Genomic DNA, 17,163 nt, shown 5'->3' with positions numbered 1-17,163 from the left:
CAGCACATCAAGCAGCTCACACCATCTATGACTGTGGTTCCCAGGAACTCAATGCCCTCGCACGTACACACGCGCGCACACACACACACATACACACACTTTAAAAATAGAGCTAAATCTTTAAGACTAAACCCTGTGCTAATCCTTATCTTGAAGCTATGCTGTATTTGTTTTACATTACCATCCAGGCTTTCAAGCCATGGGTAGATGCATGAGAGCATGAGGCTGATGGTGTGTTTGGTGATAGACTGTGTTGCCAAGTCTGGACGTCGGAAACTACACATCACGGGATTAACAGTTGGAATTAGAGGCAGAGAGGCCCCATTTTGGAACAATTTACAAAATTGAATGTTTTTGTTTTCATAAAGAAAAATTAGATAGAAAAATCTTTTAAACTCTCACATGGTACCTAACTGATTAAATGAACTTTTTTTTTCTGAATAGATTGAAAGAAGAAAAAAGTGTGTGGGGGGGACATTAAAGAGGAAAGAGAAGGTGGACAAGGAGGTTGGGCAACAGAAAGAGCTTAGCTAGGGCTTAGACAGAAGGTCTGTGGACTTTAACTTTAATTAAATTCTACGTCCCTCACCTGCCCAAATTCAAAACTCCATTGCCCATTGGGTTAGCACAGAGCAGCTGGGAAGGGTGGCAAAACAGTCCTGCCCCCATGATGGAATCTTGCTCCTCGTCATGCTACACTAAACGGTACCAATTAATGGCTGTGCTCAAATGCCACAAGCTGTTCCTTTCCTGAAAATCCCCTAATGGCCAAATCAACATAACATCCAGCCAGCATGGACATGAGTTCATTGTTTCGATATGTCAACCAAGCTTCAAGCCTGCTAACTAGACTCCCAGCAGAACACAGGACCTCTTTGATAGCATTCTATCACACAACTCTCAGGAACACTAGATGCTTCAAATCCCTGCCAACCATCAAGCTTTGAGAAAACTATTCTAAACAGGGAATTGGCTGTAATGATATAAAATTATTTAGTTTGGACTTAGTGTATACTGGATAGGACATGTTTGTAATGAAAATGCTGCACCATTGCTCTAAGATATATCTTGGGATATTATTTCCAAATGGTTAATTTACACCTATGTTTTCCCTTCCCCATCTTCAAGCATGTAATCAGGCAGGAATTTATATTATAGATGTAGAATGTAGAATATGTAGAATGTGTAAGAGGTTACTTGATTGGGTCTAAAAGTAATGATAGATTACAACAAGAAGTTGATGTGGAATGGTCCTTCTGCACACTGTGAAGATGTGTTGCTCTCTTTGTTAATAAAAAAAGTTGACTGGTCAATAGCTAGACAGGATTTTCAGGGCAGAGAGAATGCTGAGAGGAAGAAGGGTAGAGTCTTGGGAGTTTCAAGCAGATACAGAGGGATGCAGAATGAACATGCCATGTTGAAAGAAGATACCACCACATGGCAGAAGGTAGATAAGAAATATGGATTAATTTAAAATATAAGAGTTAGAAGTAACATGCCTGAGCTATGGGTTGAACATTTATAACTAATAATAAGTCTTTGAGTGGTTGTTTGGGAGAGGCTGCCAGGAAACAGAGAAACTCTGCCTATAAGAAGTGTTAAAGATAGGCCGGGCGTTGGTGGCACATGCCTTTAATCCTAGCACTCAGGAGGCAGAGCCAGGTGAATCTCTGTGAGTTTGAGGCCAGCCTGGGCTACCAAGTGAGTTCCAGGAAAAGGCGCAAAGCTACACAGAGAAACCCTGTCTCGAAAAACCAAAAACAAAAAAAAAAAAAAAAAAGAAGAAGTGTTAAAGATGACTACAAGGGCTTTCAGATTTCTTCCCCAGCCCTCTTCCAAACCCACAAACCTTATTCTTTTTTTTCATTATTAAGAAATTTTTTATTCGTTTTACATACCAATCACAGATCCCCCTCTTCCCCCCTCCTACCCCTCCAGCCTTCCCCCCTCCAACCCACTCCCCATTCCCTCCTACAAGAAAGTAATGGGGAGTCAGCAGAGCCTGGTACATCCAGTTGACGCAGGTCCAAGCCCCTCCCCTTGCCTCAAGGCTGTGCGAGGTGTCCCACCATAGGTAGTTGGCTCCAAAAAACCATCTCATGCACCAGGAATGGATCCTGATCCTACTGCCTGGGGGCCCCAAGCAGATCAAGCTACACAAGTGCCTCGCTTATGCAGAGGGCCTAGCCCAGTCCTGTGGAGGCTCCACAGGTGTTGGTCTAAATTTCATGAGTTCCCACTAGTTTGGTTTGGTTGTCTCTGTAGGTTTCCCCATCATGATCTTGATGCCCATTGCTCACAGAATCCTTCTTCTCTCTCTTCGACTGGACTTCTGGACAAACCTTATTCTTAAGTGAGTATGGAATCTTCAATAGGAGAATGAGAATTGGTACAGGCTTGAGAATGGCTGAAACACTGCATTCTTTTCAATTCTCACAACATGTCAAGAAATAGGAGGAGGGGTCATGGATCCCTTCCTTACATTTTATTTTCTTTAAGAAATAAGCCTGTTGTGGGGGAAAGATACTTTGGGCAGTATTCACTCAGGCTTTACTAGTTTGGGAAGAGGGAACCTCTGAGGGTAAATATTCAAAGAATGAAAGAAAATAAAGCCACACTTATTGGATTTGGGGTTTGGGATTCTTATACACCAATGCACATGTTAATTAATCTAATTTTTTTTTTCCTGAAAAGTAGCCAATAAAGCAAATCCTCATCAGATAAACTTTCAGTCTCATGTCTGTAGAAGAACTTCCCCAATATTACTTGAGAAGGAAAGAGGCATTTTCCTCCCACGATAATACACATGAGGGAGGCAGATTTCCTTTATCCTCCCGTGAGAGCCTCCTCCACTCTAGTGCTTCCTCTATTTCCAGACTACAACACCTGGCTAGAGTCTCACTAGAGTGAAGACGTTCTGGTAGAATAAAGTACATGACTTTCCCTCATTCAACCAACCTGACAATCATTTACAATATTGGAGAAGACCTCTGTATGCACCTTGTCTTTTGCCCTTTCCTTTCTTCTGGATCCTCTTGCAAAAATGCAGGCATTGCTGGCATTCTTGCTTTTAGATTCTGCCTAAGCCCAGAAGAGGGCTACCTGTAAGGCATTATATCTATGACTTCACTTGAGAATTTCTCATTAGTTCAGAGTAATAGGACAGCAAGCACAGGTCTTCTATTGCTAGAAATCCAGAGTTCCAGATTGTAAACCTCCTGGGATGTTTCTCACTCATAGCATCCCCACGCATGAGGTTTGCCATTGAGGTAGCCTGATACAGGTTTACTAGTTGGCCATTTCCATAATTCGAATGTTGAAACTTAATTTACAATGTGGTGCAATTTGGAAGTACAGTCTTGGGGAGATGATAAGAGCATGGGAATGGGCCCCATAATGATAGAACAGCAAATAGTTTTCTGTGAGTGAGTAAATGAGCCCTCACCAGACAATGTATATGCAGGCACGCTGATCTTGGACTCCCCAACGTCTGGAACAGTGAGAAACAAGTTCCTGTTGTTTGTAAGCCACCCATAGTTTTTTTATTATTATTATAGCTGTCCTCATGGGCTGGGGCACAGCTGAACAGAATTAAGGAAGAGAAGCAGGTACTAGAGGTAGTTACAACACCTCATATAGCTTAAGAGAATGGAACCAAGTATGGAAGCCATCATAAAAATCCATTCCTTTTTAATGATCCTAATAGAGTACCATTTTGCTGTGGGTAGAGTATACTGCTGTTAAAGGCTGGATAGGGGCATTGCTTGTTATGTCCTGAGGATGTCAATGCTATGTGGAGTCCTTGCTTCAGCAACCAGCTGAACCCCTGCAGACACAGTCCTGACAAGATGCTTTTCCTTTTGTCTCAGCAACTGCAATTCTTTGTTTTAAAGTATGCAATAAGCCGCATGAACTGTGAACCAGGAAATGCTGAAGTGCAACTCAAAGTCTCTGGTGTTTTTCCTTTTACTTGTGTGTCTGCCCATAGAGGCATGGGTTCTCTCAGTCACACTATCTAGCTGCTGGCCACTCAAGGATTCCATCACCATTTCCTGTCCTTTCAAAAACTTCTCAGGTCCAGAAAGTGACCCATAACCTGCCATTTAAGTTGTCTGGAGAACTTGCGCAATAACCACAATTTAGATTGTTCCCTTATTCCAATCTGTTATCGTCTGCCCTGTATAAACTTTGCTTAAAATGCTAATTTCAACATTTTTGTATTTTAAACATCTCAACCACTTTGCTCACTCTGATGGGTGTTATGTTTATTCTGGTGTTTGGTGTTTAGTTTAAAATTACCCTTTGCTTAGTGTAATTTTGTGTCTTCTGGCAATAATTCAGCTATAGGCCAAATAACGCCCTGTCTTCTTCAGAATCCCTACCTTTCACACATTGCACTCAATTATCATGTTCCCCTTTAGTCTCTGTTTATTCAAGTTGTGCATTATTAGTTCTTTTAATATGTCTTCATGAGTCGGAAAGAAGAGCCCAGAGCTAATGGCAAGAGGGAAGCATCCTCTTCGGTGTTCCCCAGTGTGGAGGTGAAGCAGCTAGAAATAACACCTATTAGAGTATACCAGGTGCTATGCTGAGGACAATATCTGCTTTGATGAAACTGAGTTTACAAGGTCAACTAGTCCTTGTAAACAAGCAGTCATTTGCAACTCAATACACTTTCATGGAGCTCCTCCTCCTCTTTCTTTCTTTCTTTCTTTCTTTCTTTCTTTCTTTCTTTCTTTCTTTCTTTCTTTCTTTCTTTCTTTCTTTCTTTCTTCTCCCTCCTCTGTTCTTCTCCATTTTCTTACTCTTTCTTCCCCTCCCACAATGATGGGGATAGAGAGAGACAGACAGACAGACAGACAGACAGAGACAGAGAGACACAGAGAAGAGAGAGAAAGAGAGAGACACAGAGAAGAGAGAGAGGGACAGAGAGAGAGACACAGAGACACAGAGACACAGAGACACAGAAATGAGACACAGGGACAGAGAAACACAGGAGAGAGAGAGAGAGAGAGAGAGAGAGAGAGAGAGAGAGAGAGAGAGAGAGAGAGAGAGAGATTGGGAGAGTTATTAAACCAAACCCTAATATGAAAATTCACTAGCCCTCTAATATTTACTCAGTAAATGCAGTAGGCTATTCTTAATTTTTTTCCCTAGGATATGACAATTTCTGCTTGACATAAAACAGTTCATTTTAAAGGTCTTCTACTTTATAACTCATTAAGAGATCTGTAATTCTTTTTCTTTTATTTGAGATTCAAGAAGTGCAATTCATGAAACTTGATAAATGTTAATGTTTTGTGGGTTTAACAATGCAGAATTCAGAGGACTCTTGTCTGTTTAGAAATAAACAAATCATTTCTTTCTGTGCTCCAAGAAGAGTTTCAAAGCAGATCAATCTTTCCTTAAGGGGAAAATGTGCTTGAAATGGCATTCCCTTTACTCACCTAAATTTGAATACTTACATAAAAGTGGATATAAACACATTAGCTATAAACACAAGCACACATAGAGTTTAATGAAAGGCAAAGAACAAAAACTTATCTTGCAGGGTATGTGTATATGTGTGTTTTATGAGTCTGTGTTTGGAGATGAGAGTAAAGACAGCAGAGGCCATCTATGAACTTACACACACACACACACACACACACACACACACACACAAAAGGAAAAAGCATCACAAATCAATGATGCCATTTGAAGTTTCCTGGGTGAACTTCAACTGCTGTAACAAGTGTCTGTTCTTATGGTTCCTTTTGTAATATATATATTCCTGAGGACATGCCTATGTATTCCTGTTTTTGCTCCTTCTCTACATTTCTACACAGCACATTCTACACAAAAATGTTAAGAAAAGGAAGAGGGAAAGAACAATAAATCAACAGAATGCCTGCACTGGGGTTTTGCTTATATCTCCAGTGTGTTTCTCTCTGTATGCTTTGAAGTTTTTGTTTCTCAGTTTCATATTCCATCTGAGAGACCCTTTGGTATTTGACAATGTTGCTATCCTAAGGTGGAAACCACTTCTCACCCACACTTTCAACTTGGAAAGGGAGCTGTGAGTGATTGACAGAAGCAGCAATCACAAGCGAACAAGAAACAGGGTGCACCGTGCACTGAAGAAGATGAAGAAAAACCAGCAACCATGTGGAAAGGATAGATTCAGGATGATAATGGGGAAGTGTTAGGCAGACAGACGAAAGAAGAACAAGCTTTCTAGAGAGGTATTTGACCGTTGGGATGTTTGAATTGTGTGGACAGGAAGGGGTGGGCTACTCTGATAGAACTAATGTTTCCTATTTGAATAGCAAAACACAATAGTGACATATGTAAACTGACTCCATGCCTTCGGCATTCCCCAAGAGTGTGGTCAGAAACGAGTGACAGGTATAAGGCCAGGAGACAGTCACAGCTGGCTTTGTCTCAGTGAACGAGCATGGGCCAAATAAGAACACCCCAGCTTTTGTTTTCTCTGACATCCAAAGAGATCAAATTCATTCCTATTTGCGTTTTTTTTTTTTGCTTTCGCACACAATATCGGCTAGCTGACATTGTGTAAGCTCAGCATCCCCGTTGGGGCCACCATCCACACATCCTTTCCAGTCCTGGGTCTTGAAATTCTTTACTGTATGCCCACGAGTATACGGACATTGGTACTTGGTATTAGAATAAAATCAAGATCACCTATATTTAGCTCTCCATGGGATTTATTTTGAGAATTGCTATGGTGATATTGTGTACTCCGCATTGTGCATTATGCTCTGTAGGAAGAGCTGATATTGTCTGATGTACCTGTCAGGGGGGGGCAGCAAAATGTTGGAACCTATTGAAATAGGTTCGTGAAATAGTGCAGATTTGAGGCAGGGGTTTAAGTAAGTGAGGTTCAGAAGACCTCACACAAAGGCTGCACAGTTGGCTCGCATATGACAAGACACTGTTAGCAAAGTCTAAACTAGAAAGCTCAAAGCTGAGTTTGAAACTGGCTGGAGCCACTGGCACAGATACAGAGGCATTCTAGAGAGTCTGAAGGTGCCCTGTAACTCATTATAACACTGAAAGGCATACCCCTAGATAGAGATCTAATACGCCAGTGAGTGCTGAGGCTGTAGGTCAGTGGTGGAGCACTTGTCTGACATGTTTAAGGCCTTGGATTTAATCTCCAGCACAGTCCAAAAGAAAAAGAGATACTGATATTTTGGGGCTGGAGAGATGAGTCAAAAACTTTTGTAGAGGACCTGAGTTAGGTTACTAGCTCCCATGGTGGAACAGTCACAATTACCTGTCCCTCCAACTTCAAGTAACCCAACACCCTTTACTGTCTTTTGTGGGTACCTGCATCCACGAGTGAGTACAAGCACGCATGTGTACATGAACACACACACATACACACACACACACACACACACACACACACACACACACACACACACACTTCAAAATAGATTAAATCTTAAATCAAAGATGCTAATGAGACATAGGATGCATAAAACTCTATGTAGCACTACATATAACGTACAGCCTGTGCAAGAAAGACAGCTATGAAAATTATACCCCAAAGCCCATGTATGCGGCACAAAGCTCTGTCTTTGTGCTGTGGTCACTGTAGAACTGTAAACCCTTTCTTCTTCTCAGGTCTGGTTCCTCCTTGGGAAGTGTATTTTTCCCCTTATATAGTCTCTCACTTTATTTGCTACTCTACATTTTTCTCTGTCCAATTCTTAATTTTGAAACTCCTCCCTCAAGGTGCTTATTGAACCCAGATATCAGAACAGTTGTTGAATGACATACTACTCAGTACTTGCTTCAGAATGCACTGCTACTATAATGAGTGGTAATATTCAGGATGTCTTACATCAAGTCACAGTAACCTTAACATCACTTTCAGATGTGGGACACAGGTTTAGAGTGGGATGGGAAGTTGCCCAAGTTTATAATGTAAGAAAGAGCTGAGGTTTGAACCAGATCTGTAGGGTTCTGAAGCTCATGATGAGAATTAAGCATAACATTCTTTTTATCATTTATGGTTTATCATTTTACCTGGCTGAGGGAAGCTAGAGCTTGCTTAGTTCATAGTTTCCTGAAATCTCATGAAGTTCTTCCTCCAGTGTATAAAACAGGAGGGTGAGTTCAGGGTACTGGGAGCTAGCAAAGCAATGGAATTCTTCTCCAGACACACAGAGAAACACACAGCCCTCGTCTGTACACTTCACTTAACCTCTTTACTTCGAGAACCAAACAAAGCAGTAACTGTGAAAAATGGCATTTGAAAATTTGGCCTCGCTCATCTATTTTTAGAAGTTACCCCATTAGTGTTAGAAACCACTGGCACATGAAAATGCCAGCACTAAGCAAAGGAGCCCTGGAAGCCTCAAGCAATGGATTTACCAACGGCATGGAGTTTCCAGGGCAAATGCGCTTTCTGGGAGTCAACAGAAAGACATGAGATTCAGCTGGGCAAACACAAAGGAAGTGCCTTGAAATGGAGATCCTCACTTAAGAGAAAGGGGGGCCTTGATGAGACAACACTCACAGGTGTGAGGGGCAGCAAGAATTCTGATTTGCTTTATTAGAGCATCCACCTGTGATAATTTAATCCTTCTGCACACACAGGGTTCCTCCCTTCTTCACTGACCTCTTCTCTCTTCCATCCTTTTCTCTCCCCTCCTCTCCCCCTTTCTTTCCCTTCCCTCCCCTTCCCTCCCTCCTCCCCTCCCTCCCTATCTCTTTCCCTCCTTCCCTCCCTTCCTCCTTCCTTCCTTCCCTCCTTCCTTTTTCCTTTCCTTTTTATTTTATTCTAGAGAAACATGGTTTATAAATGTAAAATCTCCTAAGTCTCATTAAAACTCCATTTATCTAAAGCCCTTTACATATTAACATCATTTTTTTCTCTTTGTGTGTGTGACTTTCATACATGTGTGGGTGTGAGTATATGTGTGCACATGAGCACATTTATGTTTGCGGGGACCAGAGGTTAACATCAGGCATCTTCTTCAATCACTCTCCACTTTATATATTGAGAGGAGGTCTCTAATTTGAACCCAGAACTTGGTTATTTGTCTAGTTCAGCAAGCTCTATGGATTTCCTGTCCACTTTCTGAATGCTAGGATTACCAGCTGGCTACCAGGACCACCTGGCATTGGTGTGGGTGGTGTGGGTCCAAACTGTAGTCCTCATACTTGTGGGCCACCTCCACAACTCCCTAACCTCATTTATTTTTGCTGTTTGTTTCTGGGCACTGTGATGAACCTTCCTGTGATCTCTATGAAAGTGAAGGGCTGTTTCTTCAGAGATGTCAAAAAAGTCCCCATAATCATTATTGAGTTGATAGTGGCTACTGCTTACAGCACCGTGGTGAGAATAATGCTAAGGTAGAATCTGGGTTCAAAGAGAGAAAGTGGAAATATCACCTACAAGGGCAGAAAATAAGAATTTGGGCCACATACTTCAATCCTAACTTGCTGAAGTATTTACTGTAACTCACTTGGGCTTTTTTTTTTTTTTTTTTTTCAAACATGAAGAAATGTATTCTACTTGGTGTTTGTTGGGAGCTGTCTTAGTTAGGGTTTCTATTGTTGTGAAGAGACACAATGACCATGACAACTCTTATAATGAAAACATTTAATTGGGGCTGGCTTACAGTTTCAGAGGTTTAGTCCATTATCATCATGGCAGGGAGCATGACAGTATGCAGGCAGACATGGTGCTGGAGAAAGAGCTGAGAGTTCTACATCTGTATCTGCAGGCAGCAGGAAGTGAATGCCACACTGGGCCTGGCTTGAGCTTCTGAGACCTCAAAGCCCACCCCATAGTGACACATCTCCTAAAACAAAGCCACACCTCCTAATAATACCAGTTCCTATGGACCTAGGGGCCATTTTTATTCAAACCACCACAGAAGCTAATAACTTCCTGGGTACACATGCAGTTGACATCACTTGGGAAATAAAGCAAGGATGCTTATTGTGGGTTGGAATGTTTTATATCATTAATGTGGTTGGTATTGGTAGATCTCAGGTCTTCTTGGGACATCCTGTGGAGTATTTTCCATGGGTGCTGGTTCTGGATAAATGTAGATTTAAATGCTTAGTTTACAAACCATGACAATTGAAACCAATGGAAAAGGGGCTATGAAGCCTCTGTCTGATGGATCATAGTTGTGAAGGATGTGGTTTGAGTAAGCCTCTCAAGGATTCGTGTGTTAGAGAATTTGGTGTCCAGTGTATAGACATCATGTAGTGGAACCTATAAGAGATGTGGTTTAGCTAGAACTGGGTTGTTGGAGCACTGTCCATGGAAGAAATTCTTACAAGATCCCGGTTAGTACTTTAGGTTAGTATTTTAAGGAATATTGTTTTAAGAGAGCAAGCTTAGCTCCCTCTCTCTTATCACATGAACCCCCTTTTATACATGTTTCCCCATGATGCTATATACTAACTATGGCCTGATATAATCAGGGAGGTTTTGCAAGAGGCTTGAAGTGTTGTTTGAATTTTGTTCTCCAAAACGGTGGAAAATGGGGCTAATACAAACTTTATATCATAAAGCAATTTCATTTCACTGTCCTACCTCAGCTTCGTCATTAACAATGCAGGGCAGAAGAAGCAAATAGTTAAAACTGAATAAAAAGGAAAAGAAAATCCTCAGAAGAGTCCTTCGGGAACACAATAGACATGAGAATTCCTGTGGATGCCGACTGTGTGCAAGATTGCTTTGTAATGGGGGGGGGTGAGGCAAAGATTTGAATGGCTGGACAGAGGCAGCAACAACCAAGATCTTTTACCATTGTCATCAAAACTGCGGGGGGCAATTCTCGACCTGTTATTAGCGATTCTGCCACGGCTGAGGATTAAATATCAAGAGAGATGAGAGCAGCAGTTGCTGTTTTCAAGAGTCACATAAATCAATTGGCATTTTGTAAGTGAGTGTGTTAAACCCAGCAGGGCCGCTGCACTGTGGACGCTCAGTGAGGTAGAGTCCTGGAGCTGCCTAAGAAGCTTTTGAAATGTAATTAAAGCAAAGCAAAGCATGGCCACCCTCTCTGGCCCCTCCATTCTTTCTTTACAGGTCCGGATGCTGAAATGCCTCATTTGGGTTCACTCCTAAATTCCAGTTCCTTTTCGGGGATAGGCTCATTGCTGAATGAGGTGTTCAATCCAGTTTAGAGAACTATTCTTACATAGGCAATGAAAAGGTGGGGAACAGAGCAGAAAGGAAAATGTCTAAGCACAGACTAAGAGATTGCTTTTGTGATATTTCCAGTTAACATAAAGTGGATGCCTTTCGTAAGGCTCAGGGGTCACTGTAACAATGAGGCGTCTGGCAATTGATACCTTCATTTTATACCAAAATGTATAAGCTGGGGATTGCCTTAGTTAGCAACATTCATTTTGGGTTGTAGGCCTCTGCTTACAGGCACCCTTCAGTCTCTTCCTGGGATTTTTAAACCTTTCTGTGCAGCAGGTGGACCACAGTTGGGGAGGAGCCTCACAAGGAGCACACCTCTATGCCAAGTGGGAGCAAAGAGGAGAGCTCCTGCCTGCTCTTCAAAGCAATTGATCACTCAGGCTTGTCCAAGGCACTAAGGAAGCCTATGAGGCCACTGGGCCAAAGCCTAATAGGAAAACAGCAGTGATTTGTCTCCACTGCTATTTATGTTTCAAGTGCTGGACAGGCTGTCAGTGCAAGTGGGGTCGCTAAATTTACCGCCTTTCGGATTACCCGCTACAGTCTCCGGCTTGACAAGTCACTTCATTTAAAAAGCATAGCGTGAGGGTATTTCTTCTCCTTCTTTTTGAATAAAAACAAAGGGAGGAAAAAGGCCACCGGAGGTTTCAATGGTTGAAATGAGGGAAGTGCAGAAGACGTTCTCAGCCTGACACATGGATATTGGAAGAAGGTGGCTGCCCTTACAAGCGTCTCTCTAATTAAATTGGCAAGGGAGGAAGGAGCCAATACTGTCATTTCCACTTGTCTATGGGCTGCGTGATGTTTTACTGAGGTCAAGGGATAGTGTGGGAATCTGTTGCATTTGATACTTAAAGGCCATTATAAACAACGGACTACAAACCAGGACCAAACTATGCCTACTGTTTTGATACTTCACTCTACCTGTAATTTCTTTTCTGAGGCCTTTAAGTCCTGGGAAAACATAACTATAAACAGAAAGAAGAAATTAGCTACCTAGTGCATAAGGGGGTAGAGATGGGTGACCGTGAAATGTTGAATAAGACTAACAATTCAAAATAGAATTCTTTAGAAGAAAAAGGCCTAAATAGTTAGATGTGGATTTGAAAGTTGTTTGTGGAAGGAGTATCAGCAGAGCTCCCCAGCATGAGCAGCCATCAACAAATGTCTACTACTGCCAAGCACCTGTCAACCACTGAACCAGGAAGTATAGACAAAGAGAAAGAGACCAGCTACAGCTCTCATGGAACTTGCATTCTATTCTGGGGAGATGCAGTCAAAAGGCTCAGGAAGACCCTGGATTTATTTCACATGGAAATAAAGGGAATGACTGGTGTGGTGGCTCACATCTGTAATCCCAGCACATCTGTAATCCCCTGGATGGTTGAGGCAGGAGGATCACCACAGGTTTGAGACCAGCTACTAAGTGCTTACTATGTGTTCTTGTTTGTACAGATTAGTTCATGTACAGTTTAATTCATGTAATATGTAACACTGTGCTACCTAGTTCCAATAATTGTATATGGGTAGTGGAATATTACATATGATATATCCTTTATACTTACAAATTCATGTGCATACAGAAACAAATACCTTCATATACATAATTTTTTGACACACTTGCTTATATATGAAGGCTGATTAAGTAGTGCTGTCAGCAGTCTCCCTTCTGGACCAGGGAATTGTTAGTGACAGAAGCTGGTGTCTAGAAACTTTCTTATGCTTAGGGCCATCTTCTTGTGCTACCCCATGCTGCTCACATTTTTCAGCATGGACCATGTAAGACTCTTACAGTAAAGCCCTTTAAAAACTGGAATTGATTTTAAAATTTTAGTACGAGGAAAGCCTTACTCTCACTTGTGACTGTATTCTAAAGGTAAGTTTCAAAATAAAGAAAGAAAGGAAGGAAGGAAGGAAGGAAGGAAGGAAGGAAGGAAGGAAGGAAGGAAGGAAGGAAGGAAGGAAGGGAGAAAAAATTTGGAGATGTTTCTATTTCTGGCATAAAGGAAGACAAATTAATAGGCAAATAAGACAGCAATCTCAATGACAGGATATAGTAGCAAAACAAAAACAAAGCACTAAAAAGTACCAACAACAAGAAACGAGTATTACATGAAACAAGACCAATTTTCATTTCTGCAGTTAAGTGGACAGGAAGAGGTTTCAGTGTGTGCCCTATATATTTTGTACACTGTCTCTAACTTAACTTATTCACTGTCCACCCATAGATAGGAAGGAACCATGGCTGCAATCCCCATCCACCCAGCTCCAAGCAGTGAGAGTCGAGTTTGGCTGACTGTGAGAAGCTCTTCCTCCACTCTGAGAGGGGCGTCTGGATCTTGAAGATGGCAATGCTTGTATGCACACTCGAATGAATTTCTCTACCTATTCCTCACCCCATAGCATCATTTTGCAAAGTTCTTGCTACTGATCAGTGAATTTCACTTGTTTCCCCAGCCAGGGCTAAAACATGAGCCTCACCCATCATCTTTTGTCAGGGTCACTATCACCTTCTCTATGAGTCTTGTATTTCTATCAGCAATTAGTTGCTGAATAGCCTTAGGCAGAAATCTCTGAGCCTGCTACTATGATGCCCCTTTCAACCTGAATATTTGGGGAAGAGCCAACCTGAGTTTCCTTAATGATCCAAATGTTAATTCTTACAGGAAATGGAAGGAAGTGTGAGCAGGAGATAGATATAACTCACTCTTGCCCTAATTCTTTTTTTTTTTTTCCTATTCCCTCAGCTCCAGAAAAACTCAGTATATCACCTGACTCATTGGGGATTTCTGAACTTCCCTATTGGCTTAGCATCTCCTCTTTCAACAAGTCATGCTGATAGGCATGAATCACAAAATTGTTTCCTCATACATATACAATTAATAGAGTCTCTATGGAGACCTTTCAAAGATGGAGAGAGCAGGTGATAACTAATACCTGCCATAGAAACATATTGGGCTCATGATTTTTCCTTATTACATAGCACTGCAACCAAGCACTTTAAATGCACTCAAATATTTATTTATAGCAGAGGAAAATGCTGCTGTGTGACATCTCAGCCCTGTGCTAAAGTCATTTCATCTCAGTCTGGGTAGCTGACCAGTTGGTCTTACAGGAAGTTTGCAGCCTCACCTTGTATCCTGTTCCTATCATAGGGGACTTCATTGCAGCCACACAGAGTAAGTGTTCAGACCTTCCAATGATAATGGGTTTCAGTCTAGAGCCGATCAGATGCTTGTTTAAGACAGTTGGTAATTGCAAGGCCTATCTCTTCAGATACTGCTCTCCATTTATTTAAGAGTCTCTTAGCTCTATCCAAGGATCACGTTTATAGAATGCAAGCCATTTGGATCATAATTATTTCAGCACTTCCTAGAAATGGCTTCACTGAAGTGAGACCACAGCTTCTCTATAAGGACGATGAAAAACATTACCCTTTTGAACACATTTTCTATGAATTTCATAAACTTCTGTCCAGTATCTTTTCTAATGCCTTATTTAGTAGCTCATTTTAAAAGACTGCTTCAGATGATTCAAGAAAGAAATGAAATGACTCTTCAAATGGTATTTTTAAACTATAATTAATTTTTTAGATTAAAAATAGCTATTTAAAATTTTTTCTTTTGCTTTTACTTTAGAGAAACTACATAAGTATATTGTCCAGATTGCAAACACATGTTCTGTAAATCTCAGGTTCCTGTCAGCATGTTTTCCAGTGTTTCCTAAAGTGGTCCATGAACCACCTAGGGAATCTGATCTATAGTTGCTTCTCCATGGACGTTATTGGACCCTTCACAGATGTACTCAGAGTCTCTGGGGGTGGGTGCAGAATCCTTGGGATTTGAACTGTCTAGGTGATGCTCAGGTACCATCTGTTTGATTTTGGTGTCTGACATCTAGATTAACATCTGGATCTGGGCTTTTTTACCCTCCTAAGAGTCAGACGGTCCTGGGCTCAGGAATCAATCTTTTTTGTTGTTGTTGTTTTTTGGTTTTTTTTAGGTCAGGAATTTGAAGGAGAAAAAATTATGAGAGAAACTCATCATTTTTATTGAATTCAATTCTCTTTCCTGAACTAACAATTGAGTCTCCATTTGTTCAGTACAACTTTGTATCTCACAGACTGCTGCCACATGCTCATTTATCTATAAAGTTATTTTTGTTCTTTCTTGGCAAATGAAGAAAGTAAAGTTCAGGAAAGAAGGAACCTTCTGAATGTCACAAAGATAGAAAGGAGTTTTTAAATCCACTACACAATGTTGTCAACATCTTAGCTCTGTTTTTATAATTGATCTCCATCTTGCTTCCCTGTTCTAGGTATTAGGCTCTTGACAAAATCCAGCTGTGTTCTGTCCTGCCTGGAACTCAAAACACATCTGGTTCTCACATCTTTTTGTGCTCCATTATAGTAAGTTTCATCCCAGAATTACCTTTGATGGGTAGATATGCTGTTAGCAAACTTAGAAAGTGACAGAGATAGCTGCTGACCTTCTCAGCTTTTGGAAGATCTTCTAAGAGTAAATTAATTTGCAAACAGATAAGAGTTTCAATGTTTCTTTAGACCATGTCATATAGGATTCAGAGTCAACCCATCTGCACCCAGTACTCCGGATAGACGGTTACAGAGATTACCTGTGGCCAGCTCAGGCTGCAGGAGGCAAAGCAGAAGCTGTCTGTGTGGAGAGACTTGACAGATTGCCAGGCAGGATAAATTGCCTCACAGATATCAATCTTTAAAGCTTAATTATTTTCCCATTAAGACTCCTTTTGCTATGCAAATATTAATGCAAGTGGTTGTACCTTTTATCAGCAATGTCTTAATTCTCAATTAACAGCTAAGGGATTTCTCGGCCTGTAGGCAATCAGGATGGGTACTTGTGGAATGGGTTCTGGGGAACTGGGAAGAGTAGAATGGAAAAAGAGACTCTGCTGGCAGGAAGGGAAGGTCACAGATTCAGATATCACATTTTTAACAACTTATATATATATTTGGGGTAACCTAAGAAAATCATTCTCTCCAATGAGTTATGATGTGAAATTGTAAGCAGGTATAGATAAAAGGCCATTATACATAATGTATGCAGATGTATATATCACATATTACACATATAAGCCTTACAATCAGTGTAAGACACATTAAAAGTTTTAGGGTTCATTTGAGGTAATGCTGGGTAGATTTTTAAACTTGCTGATACATAGGTTGATGAGGACAATAATGACCCAGTTTCTCAGACAATAATTGGGAAAGTTCCAAGCAGGAGGTCTTGGAATACATTGAATAAATTGCCAGACTTTCAAATCTTCTCATTCTTTGCTTCCTTGTATAGTAATTTAAAATACAGTGGTTTCCTGAAGGCTGAATGTAATTATATCAATAGTTCGACATCATATGTTTATGCGATTTCAGGTTCCTGGTCAAAGCTTTACAGTTTCAGGGTGAATGAAGTTAAAAACAGTTTAAATCATCCCTTTTCAGTAGATGATGTTACCTCAAGGGAAAGTTAGCAGCCCCCTCAGGCAACAGTGTCTGACCTGATGTGTGGAGGGGCAAGAGTGATCACAGGAAGGATGTGAAGACAGGGCAGGGATAGGATGGGGTACTGAAACAAAGGAGGTCATAGAACGCAACATGGGCTGATGCAGGAGAATCAGTCAAATCATACCACAGGGAGGAAAGACAGCTGAAAGAAAATACTATGACCTAGAGTCACATATCTCTCAAGCAAGTAGGTGGACCAAGAACACAAGCCTGAGAAGTTTGCTTGGGTTGCTGATCCTAAACTGTATTCACAGAAATACTTCATTTTGACAAGTCATGCAATACTCATCCTACCAAGTGGTCATCTGATGTTCTACACTGAGGATAATATGTGACAGACAGGCTAAAAATTTCATTCACTGGATACACAAAAGTTTCAGCTTCACACAATAAGTTTCAGTTCTTTTTTAAAGAATTGGAGATGCTAAACATGTTTGGG

At 41.0% G+C, this 17,163-nt stretch overlaps 1 protein-coding gene across 3 annotated transcripts in view; it reads right to left on the bottom strand.

Annotated features, from left to right (window-relative positions):
- Positions 1-17,163, bottom strand: part of Lsamp (limbic system associated membrane protein) — a 620,698-nt gene that overhangs the window by 51,053 nt on the left and 552,482 nt on the right. The gene's annotated exons all lie outside the window — the stretch shown is intronic.

The sequence above is a fragment of the Peromyscus californicus genome, unplaced genomic scaffold (genome assembly GCF_007827085.1).
Source record: "Peromyscus californicus insignis strain IS unplaced genomic scaffold, ASM782708v3 Scaffold_16__1_contigs__length_79575227, whole genome shotgun sequence".
In the NCBI taxonomy this organism is placed as follows: Eukaryota; Metazoa; Chordata; class Mammalia; order Rodentia; family Cricetidae; genus Peromyscus; species Peromyscus californicus.
Note: the sequence above shows the minus strand (reverse complement) of the source record. Positions and strands in the feature narration are given on the sequence as shown.